Genomic DNA, 17,582 nt, shown 5'->3' with positions numbered 1-17,582 from the left:
AGGGCAAAGCAAAGTCTTGTGACTCTCAGACTCTCGAGTGAGACCTGACAAGTCCGCAGAGTTTCATTCAAGAGAGAAATGTGGAATTCGCCATCAGCACCATGCTCAAGAGGCTCAACGAGTGGGGGTGGGGGGAAAAAAAAAACAGCACCTTGCCTTGTACAGATCAATAGTCAACTTCAGACACACGACGACTGTCTCTTCAAATGCATGGAACCAAACTGACTTGCACCGTTCTTTTCACACACAATACTTTTTGCTCACCGCTGACACTCACTACACTGAATGGTAACAGAACAACAGAAACAGCAATGTATATGTATGTACGTACATAAATTCAAAACATTCGTCTGCCATTGCTATACATCCATTTTGCTTTTTAGGACCCAAAGCAGAAAGACTTCCCAGCAAAGCTCATGCTATTTGCTCAGTTGTGACTGCATGACTTCCATTTTGGGAGTGTCAAAATCAGATTTAGGAAAATAAATTCAGAGTATTGTGTATTGAGTACGGTGTTGATCTGATTTCCTCATGATCAAATAACAGCTGTTACCCAATAAATCGTGAATTGTTGCATAATGCCGCTGACGTGAGCGTTTGAAAAAATGGAGAACTCCAGCAATGGTCAGCGTCACTGTATACGATTCTTCTGCCTCCTAAATGCACACCTGGAGGGCAAATGAAACGTCTTTGAATGGCCTTCAATCCACGGGGAAGAGAGAGAATCAACAGAAAGGGAGACACAAAGTCGTGTTCCATTTCGAGAACTCAAGTACCGTTCTGAACACAAAAATAAAAGAAATCCAAACACAATTGTGATGTGAGGCGGCGAATCGGAATCCATAGGATTCCATTTGAACAGCCCCCCCCCCCCCCCCCATCCGTCCAAAAAGACCTCATTTGTAGGATACAGTAGGCTACTTGTTTTGTTTTGGGCTGGAGTCTTGCACTTACTAAAAGCCCATTCAAAAGTCAAAGAATGCAGTGATTATTCATGACTCGCTTTAAATGTGCGAGGCACTTGTCAAGTATACATCTTGTTCTTGTTGGTGCAAAAAAAAAAAAAACAAATCTAGCTGGAATTGAGTGTGAGAGGGGTGGGTGGGGGGGGGGTGATATCTCTGGGTGTAATTAGCACCTGCGGGGAGTCAAAGTCAGCTGTGCGGAGCAAACATCACATCGCCCTCTTAAGTTGAACCACCGCCGTAAAGAGTGCTGCTAACAATCCTGGCAAACAGGAGTGATCAAAAGCATGGGAAACAAGGCTCCAGATAACTTTGTCTTTCCGGGATGCGAAAATACCCCCAGTGAAAATTCCAGTGTATTTATGTATTCCGATAAATGAGCCAGGAGCCATCTGCAATTCATGGTCATATTTTCTTCCGTTCAATGGTAAAAACACGAGAGTTCTTTTCTCTCTTCCTCCAATGGCCTCCCAAGTCCCGCACGGAGAGAGCGGAAGGAAAATAAAATATTGGCAACATGTTTCAGGTCACAACCAATCACAGCTCATCCCTTTTCTGAAGCTGAGCCGTGATTGGTTGTGACCCGATCGGCGATTGCGATGTCATTTTGAGTGGCAAAATGGCCGCCCCCCCCCGAGATGGATGGATGAATTTTGCTGCGTATTTCATCAACTTTCATATGAATCAGATTGTCATGTTTCGATTGATGGGTGCACGTATTTCAATTTTGGGGTTGACTTCCACTTTAAGAAACACTAATTACTCCTGTCGCTTTCCTTGTCACAAATAATGAACGCAACAGTTAATGAAAGCAAAGACGTCTCGTCAGCTGCACGATCACGTAGCCTGGAGGGTGGAAGGTACTTATCACTGTGTACCCTTGATAAGCAACAAGCTAGGTACATCCATCTTCAACAAGCCAACCTGACTCAGGATTGACAGCATTGGAGACACATTTTGATGCTTTTGCACGCATTGCCAACCATCTGGCTGCCCTGCCCTGCCCTGCCCTGCCCTGCCCTGCCCTGCCCTGCCCTGCCCTGCCCTGCCCTGCCCTGCCCTGCCCTGCCCTGACCTGCTGGCGTTCTTTGCATATTTTAGCGCCTCCTGATGATTGGCACGCTATTAACTATGAAGTGAAAGAAAGAAACTTGCCATTTCAAGCCCCAGACTTACACTGCTTTAACATCCAAGATCGAATATTTGTCATGTATGAATATAAAGGAGTTCCTCGCTTTCAAGAACATGATTAATTTCCTAGTAATAACACACGGTCATTAAATTTAATGGTGCCATGAACAGGATTTAAATTGAGGCCGAGCCCTTTTTCAAGGCAAACGTAATGCGCTCATCAGTAGTACACAGAAAGACTTCATTCACAGCAGCCAGAGTGATTAATGAATACATTTAATAATTTAGTGATTCCTGCTGGGAAATTGTGTTTGTGTCTGACCGGCACCGTCAAAAGGTCAGCGCGCCGGGTCGGGAGCGGAACTTCTGACCCGCACGGCGCATCGCTCTTGCGAATGCAGCTCGCGTTTCCGTCTGCGTCGCACACGGCATGTCTGGCTGCGCTGTGTATTGGAATTCTCACTTGTTTGCCTTTCATTGATCATAACGACAGCTTATTAGGACTTATTATGTTGTTATCTGCAGTATTGGAAGCAGACATCGTTAGTGGCGGCAGGTACTACGTATACTGCGTCCATGCTCAGTGTGGCGACGCTGCAATTGTTATTGGGTTACACAAGGCTGATTGTTGTTTAAAAAAAAAAAGTTTGAGGTTTTGTTCCCATTTTATAACTGAAAAAAATGGGGGGGGGCAGGAAAAAAAAAAAAAAGCCAATGATGTGGTGAAAAGTACAGACAGAGCGAAAAAGTATTGGGATTCATTTCACTTGAATATAGATGGCACACTTTTTTCTTCCAAGTCTTAAATTTGTTCTGGAATAAACCGGAAGTCATTTGCATTTAAAAAAAAAAAAAAAAATTATGCATCCATAATTAATTCAGCCCCTTACTTCTCTGCCTGCACTGTCAAGTCTTCATGCATTTTCTTTCCACAATTATAAAACATGTTTTTGATGCTGTTGACCGCAACAGCATAATATAAAATCTCACAACACAACAGGTCGTAGTCACTTTTATGAAAAGTTGCAAGAGGGCTTAGAAGAGTGGTTACACGATGAAGATTGCCGACAGGAGCCGGGGGAGGGCTTGGCCATCTTAATTATTTGAATGACCTTTCTTGTTTTTTCAGATTATAAAACAATACATTGTGGAAGATCCACAACAGGACTACATGCCCCCCAAAAATGCAGCTTATTGTCACAAAGGTGGAGCTGTAGTGTATGAATTGAGTTTTCTTTATCATCTGCCAGGAACTAGGAAGATTCTAAAACGGATGGACTTCATTTGCATCATTCATGCTCACAAGAAGGAAAACATTGCAATGCCTCTTCTGTTCTACGGATTGTAAACGGGGGGGGGGGGCTTGTGTCAGGAGCAAGGGATGGATGACCTTGAGCTGGTGATCATTTGGAACAGTAGCAATACTTTTAAACCACTGTCACTCCCTGAGCTTGGCTCACCATGGCTGGGCGGGCTAGAAGATACATCAAAGTCAACATCCAACTAACTTTGTTACCTTGCAAGGAAGGACATGCGACAGGCTTAGGTCGCCAAACAACTTCAATCAAACAACGGAAGAAAGGGTTAATGGAAAGACATTGATCTAACTCATTCACTCCATTGTAACCGGGCTGGCAGCGAATGAGTTCAATTGAAGTGAACGTTTGCGCGGACTTAATCCCAAAACAGTTTGAATGATTGTTCTTACCATGAGGACATTTTGAACACACAAGGAGACAACCTTAGCACAATGAGCCAGACGTGCTAATAACCCAGGGGGGTCAAACTCATTTTTGTCCACACGGCTCCATCATAGTCAGTTTCTCTCGGAGGGCCATTATGACTGCCAATGTCTTATATACAGTACAGTACAGTACAGTACAGTACAGTACAGTACGGTACAGTACAGTACAGTACAGTACGGTACAGTACAGTACAGTACAGTACAGTACTGGCTACACAACAAACTGAAGAATAAGTCGTTTTGAAATCAGAGACGAGTCAAAATATTTTAAAAAAGACGAATGGGCACAGAGCTTGCTAGCGATGTCTCTATGTTTTAAAAGTGCAGACAATTTGTAATTTTAGTAAGGACACAAAGTCCATGCACAATTTGTCTTTGCGGGCCGCATGAAATGACGTGACGGGCTGTATCTGGCCCCCGGCCGGGCCTTTGGTCTGACACCTATGAGCTAGTACAGTTCCCAGATCACAATTCAAATCAAAGTATGACAAAGCTGCGAGGAACTCCAGTGTTGCTGAAGCGCTGCTTGCACTACGTTTTGGTTCCCTAGCAACATTTTTTCTCGATTCCGCTCTAATCGGTATCATGTACTTGAACAGCGCAGTGACTGCTGGATTTAAAATATGGCAAGGAAAATAAATAAATAAACTTGCATTATGCTTCCTTGAGAAATATTTGCCTGGCAACAAGTCAAATGAAGAACACTAAATATAACCGAAGCACTTTGTTGATCAATTTGTCTCGAGCTACTCTCCGAGTTGTTGTTTTTAATAGTCACTTGAAGTGACTAAAGTCCATCAAATAGCAACAAAGTTGCCAAGTTGGCCACGCTAACAATGATAGAGAGGAACAATGAAGGCCGTCGTCGATCTGTATCAGGCAAGGAGGAGAAAACGGCTATTAAAAGAATCGTGAGGGATTGATGGACTAAAAGGAGCGCCATTACTGGCATCAGCAGAAAAATAGTGCTGTGAATTAAACGTATAGAAAGACGCACACGCGCGCACGCACGCACGCACGCATGCACGCACACACGCACACGCACACAAAGAAAGAAACGTGCCCTTTCACAGCTTGAGTAATCCATTTTGCGGCATTGTTTGGCAAGACGATCTGTCTGACTTGGAATAGCTGCGAGAAGAAAAAAAAGGTTTGAGCTGACAACATGTCGGCACCCTCATGAGCAGGTCCTTTCATATACGTACGGCGTCTTTCGCTTGCCAATCCATTCTGAACACCGTCGTCAAACACAAGGCCCAGATACGGCCCGTCACATCATTTGATGCGGCCCGCAAATTGTGCGTCGACTTTGTCAATACTAGAATTGCAAATTGTCTTTACTTTAAAAAAATAGAGATTTTATGACTTTCATCTTTTTCAAATATTAGAACACTTTTTAAAAAAATCAAATAACGAAAGAAAGAAATACAATGTTTTTATTACGTTCATCTTTTTCAAATATCAGAAGAGTTTTTATTGTTTTTATTACGCTCATCTTTTTGAACAGTTTTAAAACAAGCTGGTCATCACTTTGTTACAATGCATGCGAGGCGTTGAGCGTTCGAAAGAAAACTAGGACGACGACGACGCGGCAAAAATGAATTTGACAACCCCGCTTTAGGACCTCAAGGCAACGATTCATCTTTTGGAACAGCAATTATTAATCATGCATGTGTGCAACTTAGCCATTCTACCCAAAACATACATCAAGTTCAATGGCAAATCAATTAGATGTCGGAGCAACACAGACAAATCCCATCCATGCGAGTTGAATGGAACGATAAGTCGACACAGGTGTCAGCAGCACTTTTTTTTTCTCTCTCTCTCTCTCTCTTTCTTTCTTTCCAAACTCAATCTCACGCAGCCAATGAAATCCCACGTTGCACTTTTTAGATATGATACGTCCTCATTTCTGTATGCAAATGAGTCTATTAAAACAGCGACGAGGGGGTGAAATCCCATTCCAGCCACTTTACAAGGGGGCCACAACATGCTGTCCTTTTGCCTGGTGCCATTCTGCATGCGGAAATGGAAAGCGAAGGTGCATCTCGCATGCAACTTCCTTCCACACGGTTTATTTCCATATTAAGAAAGCACATTTAAATTGCTGGGCGAATTTACATTGGGGGCACGTTGATCTAAAATAGCCACCATTATGTCCCAAAAATAAGATACAGCCACTGCTGCTGCTGCTACCTACTCATTATTTCTGCTGTATTTAATTCTCACACGGCGGAATTTTTAGACAGATGCCGCAAATCACAAATGGTGGGAAAGTAACCGAAGGAATTTATTTGGAAGTAATACTGGAGGGCAACGGTGAGCCCGAAATAGTCCAGTGGGTTGGTTGTACCCTGAAATGACCCAAACTGGCAACGACCACGTCACACGTCACGTCACGTCACACGTCACGTCACGTCACACGTCACGCCTACCATATCGGAGTAACGGTTCTTCTTTTTTAAACGTTTGATAGATTTGACTGTCTCTCTCACAATGTTTCTGTCTGACTTGAGAAACATATCCAGCTCTTTGCTACTCAAACAGAATCGCTTGAAGCCAGTTAAGAACTGGACTTAGCTCCAAGCAAGCACATGAACACATGACATGCCCTTGAGAAAGTATCCAAGCAATTCCGTTGATCCGGATGCAAGCGTTTTGGTTATGGGTAATTACTAAATGTTTGTCTTCTTCGTGCAATCCACAGCATTGGTCATAAAAGAAAAAAAGAGACCACTTGGCCTCTTTCCAGCTCAATTCAGAGTTTGTGGTGATTATGGCTTTCTGAGTTTCATCTTAAGGGTCGTTGGCAGCTTAAGCAAACCCCCTTTTGCAACCTTCAAAGTCAAAGTCAGCTTTATTGTCAATTTCTCCACGCGCCAAAGACACACAAAGAAACCGACATTTCGTTCCCCCCTATCCCACGGTGACAAGACATGGCCCGCAACAGACAAACAAGTAAAACAACAGCGTGCTGAATAAACAATGAATAATATCGGTGTCATACCCGGAGGTCCTCGCCCTAAGCTGTAAGGAAATACCCGGAGGTCCTCGCCCTAAACTGTAAGGAAATACCCGGAGGTCCTCGCCCTAAGCTGTAAGGTGCACAGTCAGTCCAGGCTTCCTGTACTGGGAATAAAAGCCAGGGGGATCTCACAGAACACATGGAAAGTACATGGTGAACAAATGACTTCCATCAGGAGAAGTCAGAGTGTCTACAGCAATAATACATGAGACAATGAGGAAGAGGCTTGCTATCACGTTTTGACAAAGACCCTCCAGCTGCAACGTGAAGAACAAGCAGCCGTGCGCCTGCTGAATTTCTCGTCGGCGGTCCTCCTTTCAACTCGGGCGTCTGAAGCCTGGCAGGCAGCTGAATTTATTGGAGAGTTGAGACGGCAATCAAACAGACAAAGGCTGCTATCATGAACTTGCTCTCTCCTTCTCACTTCCTCTGCGGCCGAGCGCGTCTGAAGAATGCCGCTGGAGCCTGCCGCTGAAGAATGCCGCTGAAGAATGCCGCTGAAGCCTGCCGCTGAAGAATGCCGCTGAAGCCTGCCGCTGAAGAATGCCGCTGAAGCCTGCCGCTGAAGAATGCCGCTGAAGAATGCCGCTGAAGCCTGCCGCTGAAGCCTGCGACTTCTACTGTCTGCTAATCTGCGACAAATGTCTGCGAGGAGACAAAAGCTTTCGACGTCACCTCCGGGCTTTTTCGACCCTCTCATCGTTTCAATCGACCGCATTTTGCCTCCTGAAAATCCAACCTCCATTTGCACATGGTCACACGTGCAAGCCGCTCACTCCCGTTGACGGCCAAAGACGTCAAAGGACCCTCCCGACTGGGCTGGCGATGAATCACTTAAGGCCATGTTCCGTTGTGGTTCTGTGTGGGTTCTACCCTGAAACTGCCTGGTTCCGCTCAATTCAATTTCTTACGCAAGACAAGTCCACTTTATTTCGATATAGTACTCAAATGAACCGACTAAGTGACGTGCACGCAGCTCGTGAAAACGACCATTTCATCCATTGGTACTTAGGAAATTGTAAATAGGATTAAGCATTGATGTCAAATGCAGTTTCTGGGTACCGCATATGATGTTTCTTCTGTCTTGGCAGCCTTCGACTTGAACTTGTAAATGTATCGTTTGCGTTTGATGGATGGGCTGTAATTTGCAACGTCACCAAAACATGCCACGGCCATTCACGCGTGAATCAGTGGCCGCGAAATCTTATGGCAGAACGGCACGCAGTGTGCGCATTAGAGGTTTGCACTGTTCGGATGATTACGCCAGCCAAATTGAACGGCGCCTCTTGTAATGGAAACGCAACGGCGGCCGGGCCGGGCCGGGGCGGGCCGGGGCGGGGCGGGGCGGGCCCGGTCGCAACGAGTCGATTGCACGTCATGAACGTCACTGATTTGAAGGTCGTAGATCAAATAGAACTTCACTTGGAGTTACAATGCGTCTCGGTAGGTAGAGTTTCTTCCAAGCCCAGGATTATTTGGAAGGTTTTCATGAAGGAACAGGCTGTACTCGGCAGAACACTTAAAGACCAACCAGGCCCGCCATCTTATTCCCCAATAAATAAAAGAACACAACAGTGTGGCCATTCAATATTTAACAAGAGGCACGATGCACATATCTCTCTCTCTCTCTCTCTCTCTCGCTCAGCGTGCCATGGGCATAGGACAAATATGTAAGAGCCCACCAGCTGTCTGTCACTTATTCAAATGCAGCGTGGGTGAAGACTTGAAAGTGCATTCCTAGAATCACATTGCTGCGGTAAAGCTACACATCAACAAGTAGCCATGAATGAAGTGTCGTTAATGTCCAACAAGTGTCTTCAGCAGAATTGTTGTTTTTTTTTTTTTTTTTTCAGCATCTGGCAGCATAAGGCACGAGTGCATATTGCAGTGGTGGCAATTCCCCTGCCCATCCGCTCTAATGAACCCACGGCATATTAATTGCAAGAACTAATGAGGCCATTTGGAACGATAATCTCCCCGCACCGTTCCGTTCACTAACGAGCGCATGCAGTCGTCAAGTTTCCAGGCCCTGCGTTGAAAGCCCGCAGGCCAACTTGCCACGTAGCTCACCTGCCCGTCACGGGGTCATCGATCTATATTTCAAGACACGCCTCGTAGTCAAGTCAAGTCAAGTCAAGTTTATTTGTATAGCCCTAAATCACAAACAGTCTCAAAGGGCTTCACATAGCCAAAATTGACAATTATTCTCAACGCATCCCCTGATCATAAGCTCCCAAAAGGGCAAGGAAAAACTCAAAAAACCCCTACCAGGGGAAAATGAGAAACCTTGAGAAGGGACCACTTCATAGCACAATATATATTCGTATATTCAATACGTAGATTGTATTGCGACCATTATTAGGCACAAAAGAAACCGTCGTCCGTAGAGTATCAGTTATTCAAAAGCAACTCATGTCGTCATTTTTATCTACAGTTCTGAAATCAAGAAATAGAAGAAAAAGGAAAAAGAAGAGACTTGAGCTGTGTTCTGTCTGTCGTCGCCTTAGCTTGCTAATGCGAATGATGTTCACGTAAAAATAGGTTACCTGACATTTGGGTTACTCCCAAGCTAGGCTGTTCTTGACCACTTTTATTCTGGTCGATATTGATGCCCCTTTGGCAAGCACGACATTTCAGCTCACAATCATGACAACAAGCTCAAGTGGACGCACGCTGATGATGCCACAAGCCTGAAATTCACTTTTAGATCTACTCTACTGTATGGTGTGAATACAAGTCAGCCATGTCCCCACAGGTATATACGCACACGTACCCTTTCACACACACACACACACACACACACACACACACACACACACACACACACACACACACACACACACACACACACACACACACACACACACACACACACACACACACACACACACACACACACACACACACACACACACAAACACACGCTTTATTTATTGATACCTGACACTTGTATATATATTGTGCTATGACTTGATATGTATTTGGCTCGAACTAGCGTTGACAAATTTATTGGGCTCAAACTAGCGTTGACAAATGTATTGGGCTATTAAAGATGATTTTCTTTCTGATTATGAATTAAACACTCATTTGAATGCTGTAAGGAGGAGGCGTGACCAACATCGCCTAGCTCATAATTCATGTTTTACCCCCCCACCGACACGTTTACCACAACTCACGACAACCTCACTATTGTCTCTATTTCCAAGTGCATAATTAGCTTCCCATGTAATTTGTGTCTGCGAATGGCAGAGAATGGAACGGTGCCCAAGTGAAAGTGGGCCACTGGGACGACTGATGGATAGCATTATGCCATCATAAAGGCGCCATGGATCATAAACAAACGACATAACAATCATGAGCCTGTGTAGGTGGGGGGGGGGGGTCATTGCTTGTTTCATTGCTTGTTCTGCCCATCCAGCCACAACAATAAGCACAGCAGTTAAGGTGATTAATCAGCTCGCCGCAAACTGGAGAGAAGCCCAGCTGGGGCCCTCATCTTGTTGTGGAACTTTTAGAGAAAACCAGAAAAGCATCCTCTTTGCTCGATGACATCGACTTGTAAGTGCCGAGACTGGAAATGATCTCGGTCACGAGTTGGTGACACAAGGCTGGAACTGATGCCAAACATCATTTATCACAAGCAACGCTTTGCAAATGGCTGGCTGGAAAATGGTCGAAAGAGGTCTTCTTGATCATCATAATAACAGCTCGTGACAAGCACACGATTGTTTTCTCTTTTAATTCTCCAATTTCAATTTCAGGCAGTCAACCCTAGTAAATTTGATTTGTTGTTGTTTTTGGGATGGTCTCAACACAGGAAAATGAAAGCGTTCTTTCACAACGCTGCTCAAAGACGGTCCGACGAAATGGAGCTCAAATTGGCCTTAAACACTAGTTACAATCTTGCCAACGCAATCGTTGTTTTGCCCAAAACACCCACAAAACCATTTTCAATTCCTGTGCCACTGACAAACAAACGGTCAGTCTTTGCATCCAGCCTTTGGATGAAACTAACTGGCTTTCAGCTTGCCAAGTCGTCCAACCGCTGTGTCATTTACTCGTGACAGTAGTTTCCCACCTCGGAGTGGGCTGAGACTCTGACACATTTCATCAATTGGATCAATTTCGTTGACGCAGTTCGAAGAACTATGACACAAGCACAAAGTGCGTGCGTTTTTTTTTTTTTAAACCGTATGCCCTTTTTAAACCAGCTCCTAGACAGGCTCATTTGCCGTCCACCAAACGTCATGACGCCAGACCAGCGCACAAATAGGATGTCCTTTCATGAAAAAAAATAAAATAAAATAATCATTTGTTCATGTTGTATTGGATTTGTATTCATAATGGGGAAAAAAAAAAACAGTTATATGTAGTATATTTATTTCTATTTGAATTCTTCATAGCATCTTTGCTCAGGGCCCAGGATGCAACATTTCAGGAAGCCTGTGAGCTGCATGTTTGACAACACAACTCTCGTACAGGGAGGCAGGCAGCAAATCCACTGTCAAAATAGGATTGATTTTTAATGACACTTGTGAGATGGCAATCACCCATGTGACACCACGCACGTGCAACACAAAGTCATACAGCCATGGTTGGGCTTGACAAACAACTGTTGAAAACAACTCGTATCTCGTTTTCAAATATGAGCAAAGGTTGGATTTGAATGCAGTGGCTATGCTTACTCGCTGATCTGGAGAGATAAGTCAAGGGGCATCATTTTGGATGGCGGGCACTCGTGGCCTGGTGTAAAAGAATGAAATCATTTTTAAAAACGTACCCATAGGAACCGTGAATAATGTCTTGTTTGACACAAAATGAACTACCAAAGATGACAATGTCACCTACGCAAGGCTTTGTTTATGTTTACATTTATCGTATTTGTGAAAAACATGCATGTCGTTAATCTTTTTTCGGTATAATACTGCAATGTGTGCGTGCGTGCATGCCGAGCCCCATTCAAGCTACAACATCGATATACTCAACAAGTTATTGATGCGACGAAAGTCATAGTTAGCTGTGCTCCCAACAACAAACAAGCTCCAACGTCTTCTATACATTGGAGTCCAGTGCAATTGAACAATGGAACTGTCCATTTCAAATGATTGTAGGGCATTTTCAAGCATGAATGTATGTGCGAGGAGAGAGTTTCGACAGCTTTGGCTACCTGTACGGCCAAGGCTGAGATGATGCACGAATGGAAAGAGTGGAATGCGGCACAAGTGCGAGCTTCCTTCCGCTCTGCCTCCACAGAGCGGTCAGAGGTCACCGTTTGCTCATCCCCCTCAAGGACACAGTGGAGAGCAGATATGGTATGCCTGAGGCTATGTCAAAGGTCAGCCTCCATTTCAGGCATCCCACTGTAAATGTAATTCATCACAGCGCACATTGGCTTACATAAATGGATGTCTTGAATACATATAGCGAGGAACTGTTACTTCCTTTGTTTCTTTAACATAAATACGGAACCAACAGATGTTGTAATAGAAAAGTTCAAAAAAGATGGACAATGAGAAAGCACATCACCGCTCATCTTTAAGCACTGTTTACAGCGTTCAAAGGGGAGTGAGAAGTTTAAAAGATATGAAAAAAAGACAGACAGACAGACAGACCATCTATGTGATATTGCAATTGATTTGATGACATCCCAAATTTAACACTTCGTGAAAAAAAGAGGACGAAAAGAATGACGAATACATCAAATCCTACGATAAAAGTCCGACGCATACATTCTGACTTTGTGTGACATTTGCTCTTTCTCAAGTACAGCATGCGTTTTGGTTTTTACAGTCTAAATGAAATCTAACAGAGACCCATTCTCTCTATGGAGCACTTGATATACATCAGACGGGAGAAGAAGACAAATTCTTCCCTTCCTCCATAAACGTCTGATTGCCATTGACTAATTACTTTGGTCCTTACTAATGTGTATCTCGTTAGAGCAAAAGAGAGATTTGGCGTTCATTGACGATGCGTCGAGAAACGATGACAGGTGGCTCATCGAACTCCCACATTTACCCTTTTCGCCGCAAGCATCGCCGACATCAATCTAAAACGGGAAAGCTCAAATTCTCAGCGGCGTATACGTTTGATCAGCTTTTCCCTGCCTGTCACAAAGTTGTTTGCCGTTAACGTCCTCCGCCGGGTCGTCCGGAGCGACCGACCGTGCGTGACACTAACGATGCATGAGCGCGTGACATGTCGTCATGTTTTATATTGCCGGAATGAAATGCCACCGACAACGACCGGTGAGACGGAGTGCTGCTATTTGTGGATGCAAGGTGAGCTCCGTATTGAAGGAAAAAAAAAAAAAAAAAAAAAAATCAATACAGTCAAGCGTGACGACCACCTAGAAACATGCTTGCTTGTCTCAAGTTGGGTTAAACGCACTACAAAAGAAATAAAGAAAAACAGATCAAAGACAGCAGCTTTTTTTGGGTGTTTTTGTACACTGCATTTATCTGGAAGGATAATCTTCTCTCACAGAGAGAGGCAGCGTCTTCATCCCACAGAGCTGATGAGTCACAGGCCAACTTTATCGACCGTTGCAATGTTTGAGCTCATTTCTCCTCATGACGCCTCCCGCCCCGCCCGATGAGATTTCTTTAATTATACAGCCGTTCCTTTGACAATGTATAAGTTGCTTTCATCAATAATGCTGCTCAGTTTCCCCACTGACAACAGCCTAGTGGCTCCATTTCTTATCCTGTCGATAACTTCTTGGCTCAGGTGTTTATAAATGCCCGACATTAACGCTGCCATATTGCAACGTAAAGAATTGCGTTAGAATTGAAGAAAAGAAAAAAAAAACGATTGATTTGCCAAAAAGAGCGATACTGAGCAAAATTTCGAGGTGCCCGAAATGCACCGCGTGACTTTACGTTAAGTGGTTTCTGCCCTCGAGCATGCTTTCAATTGTTTAGTGACACTCCCAGCTGAAGTTTAATGTGAAACTAAACGCACGACAACTAATTACACGCATTGTATACTTAAACGCTAACAGGCAATTAGTATCGGCTTGCGGAGGTGAGAAGCCTTCAAACAGCAAATGTTTACACACAAACACAATAGAAACACATGTACTACATAGAGAACACTTATTCTTCCTAATCTGTGAAAAGCGAGCTCGATTTAGTTTTCCTTTGCTCATCTCATTTGAAGTGCGCGTACTTTGTGCAGGGACGGACGGACGGCACCGCACTTGCCCTAGAGGCCAACGCTCGCACAGCAGGAGCAGCCGCTCTCTATATATTTTATAGCATTTATAATTGTTGCTTTTGATTGATATTAGATTAGATTTGATTAGATTTCACGTTATAGTTCACACGCACACACACACACACAAAGTTGGTTGCGCGTAAACATGCCGTCAGCTCTAGCAGCGAACTGGGGAGCAAAATAGGTGGCCTCTCATATTGTTAAACAGCAGCACTTGTTTGTGCCGAGTAATTAAATAGACACAGCGCCAACGAATTGATCATTAGCGTGTCGGTCACAGCAACATTGCCAATTACTGGTCTCCTTTCCCACAAAATGCATCAGCCGTGACGCTTGAAAGCTCTCCGTTACAAAGTTGGAGGCAGAGCCGCCATTTGGTTTCCTCTTTTAAGATGTCAAAATTGCAACCACCACAATTACGCATTGGCGGTAATTGTTATTACGTAATTACGTATCGGCACACCCGCACTCTGAGCAAAATTCAATTATGAGCTCACAGCGACTTGCTATTTGAGTCCATTTGACGCATACGAGAAGAAAAACTAAAATGGCACTTTTAAAGGGAGTAGAACTCTGCCGAGGCCCAACAACCACAAAACGGATTTGTTTTCGTCCGTTTGCATTTAGAGATGGATTGGCAAAGAACACTTTCAAAACCCTTTTCAAATTAGCCTCTTCATTTATATGAACATACTGGAAATAAAAATGATTTACGACTTCCTAGCAGAAATTTAACCCCAAAACAACTTTTTATTAAAGTCAAAGAAAAAATCTGCTTTTGAACTCTGCAACTCAGCCACAAAGTTTTCAATTGCAAGAACAAGAAAGTTAGTTGAGTCATTTTGCATAATCCGACTCATGCAAATCAACTGGGGGGGGAAAAAGAAAACGCATGAAGATACAAAGGTGATCAAAACAACACCTCCTGCCCTGACGGCTTTGCCCTCTGCAGGAGGTCATAACTTTGCAATCTTCAATGGCATCGCTCCCCCTCATTTTAACACACGTTAACATTGGGGGGGGGGGAATATCAAAAAATCCTCCTCAAGCCCTCGCTCGCACCAACGTCCTCGAAATAATCCATAATTCATAGCCACTGAACATGGGGCTAAAATGTTCATGCAAAAGAGAGAACAAGATTTCAAAATAATCAATTAAGCTCAAATCCTGCCTTGGATTTCAATTGATGGTCTTGTTTTGACCACATTCAACTTGCACGCTGCAAATCCTGGAGCGGCTGGAACATGTCAACGCTGCAGGAAGCTACTTCCCCAGTCACGTTTCGACGCTACGGGAAAACAAATCCTATCCATCCGCTTTCCAACTATTTGTGCAGAGGCATGGAGGAGTTCAGGGGCGGTGGCCAGGCCTGGTCACTGGGCACCCCAACTTCCAGGGGAAGATTTTAATACCTGTGATTTTGTGGACTTCTTTCTTTCCAAATGCGTGGACTCGACAAAAAACGCCATACTGCAAAACCGTGTCTTAGGAAGAAGCCTTTGATGATTCTCCTCTAAGCGAGTCATTGGATCGATTGCAACTGGACTGTTTCGGCCAGAGCTGTCCCATCCAGCCAATGCGCATGGACTGATGAAGCCGCCGGCCGAGAGGCGGGCGGATCATCCGCGACGGTCCGATTGCCATCGATTCAATACCGCGAGAACGTGAGGGAATTGATTTTAGACCGAGGGATGCTGCGATACTACCCCGAAAATACGACGTTGTGTCATGGCCATGAAAAGGTTCCTCGTATTCTCCATCACTGGCCCTGGAATCTGCTGGGCTTAGTTATGTCACTGCAACTAGCATGCAGCAAAAGAAAAAAATGAACATTTTGGAGAAACGCATGTACATATCTGAAATAATCCTAATTTATGATAAGAGAAGACAAGCCTGGATATGGGCGAGTAATCAAAGCTCCGTGTGCACTTGAAATATTGACACTTATGTTGTGTCATTTCATATGAATCATATTATGGGTCCAGCGACGTGTTGTCAAGCTTCACATGTCCAGTAATGTGAAATATATTTGCGACATTTTCAGAGTCACAACTGAATGTTGTTGCAAGCATAAGGTCCAACATGTGCGCATTGAATGGTAATGTTAGCCAGAAATGTCCACCTGGTCCTTGGACAATCTCATGTTTGTTACACTTTGGACATTTACTGTCCAAGTACTTGCGGAGCACTTTCCGATGATTTCAAAAGCGTAAAAGTGGCCATCTAGGTACGCATAACAACTATTTCACGCAATGAAAATGAAGCTCAGTTGAAAATCCAAACGAGGAATTCACAGAAATCACTTGATGGTGATGTCGACGCCCCCTAAAGGTTGAATTGTGACAAAATAAACTCATTCGGTGCCATTGACGGTTATGGACGTCAACCATATGAACTGGGTTGGTAGTGAATGAGGTCAATGAAATGGATGAGACTAGTTGAAAGCCTAGACTAACATTCAAGCCTCCAAAGATAGGAGCTTGCCTTCTGCTCATATTTACGTATTGTCCAACTTCAGCAAATGCGTCCAAAGCAAGTTTCAAACAGGAATTTCGTAGCCAGTTGGAAAGACAAACAGAGCGAGCCCTCGGACACGGACGGGAGAGACGAGGAACAGGATGTCAAGGACCTTGCAATCTGCTTTTCCATTTGACTGGGTTCAAAGAAATGGAAAACATTTCAGCGCTCGGAAGTTGTGAGAATTGACACAAATGAAGGGCCGAATATCGTGACGTGACATGCATCACGCTCTGCAATTAAATCAGGTCTTGACAAAAGAAAAGCCTCTCGCGCTATTTGAATATAGCTCGGCACCATTTCATTTGTTCAATTTTCTCCGCTGGAAAGCTGCCAATTTGTTGAGCTCGGAGAGCAATTTTCAGTTTAGCAGAAGGCACATCCAGATTTCTTTTCAAGGCCATCCACAGGAGCCTGCCAGCGTGTTAGCTCAGTGAATATGAGTGGCGCGGACAATTTCAGCCACGCCACCTTTGACTGATTGCTGCTGAAGAACTTGGCCACCATTAAAAACGCATAATGACACTCCAGCAATTTGTCCGTCAAATCAATTGTATTGCTTCCACCTTTATGGCGCCCACGTTTCTTTCGGATCCAACCCCTGGAAAAGGCGTTTGAAAACGTAGCTCAGCTAATGGGCTCACGATGACAATACTTCAAAGAGTCATCGCAAAACTCTCACAAAGTGGCTCAAAGCATTGCAAACGCTTCCAAGCATTTCTGCACTTGCTAACAACAACAACAACAACAACATATATATATATATATATATATATATATATATATATATATATATATATATATATATATATATATATATATATATATATATATATATATATATACACACGTATATAGGCGGGGTTTCTTCTGAATAATAGGGGAAACGTCAATAGCTTTGAGGGTACCAAGAGAGCCCCGATGTCAAACTCGAGGCCCAGGGGCCTGATCTGGCCCATGACATTATTTGATGTGGCCCGTG

At 44.0% G+C, this 17,582-nt stretch overlaps 1 protein-coding gene across 7 annotated transcripts in view; it reads right to left on the bottom strand.

Moving 5' to 3' along the window:
• The window catches only part of LOC125987921 (neural cell adhesion molecule 2), a 186,861-nt gene that overhangs the window by 146,798 nt on the left and 22,481 nt on the right, over nucleotides 1–17,582 (bottom strand). The window lies entirely within an intron of this gene.

This window comes from Syngnathus scovelli, chromosome 2 (genome assembly GCF_024217435.2).
Source record: "Syngnathus scovelli strain Florida chromosome 2, RoL_Ssco_1.2, whole genome shotgun sequence".
Classification (NCBI taxonomy): domain Eukaryota; kingdom Metazoa; phylum Chordata; class Actinopteri; order Syngnathiformes; family Syngnathidae; genus Syngnathus; species Syngnathus scovelli.
The sequence above is the reverse complement of the archived record's forward strand: the minus strand, read 5'-3'. Positions and strand labels throughout refer to the sequence as shown.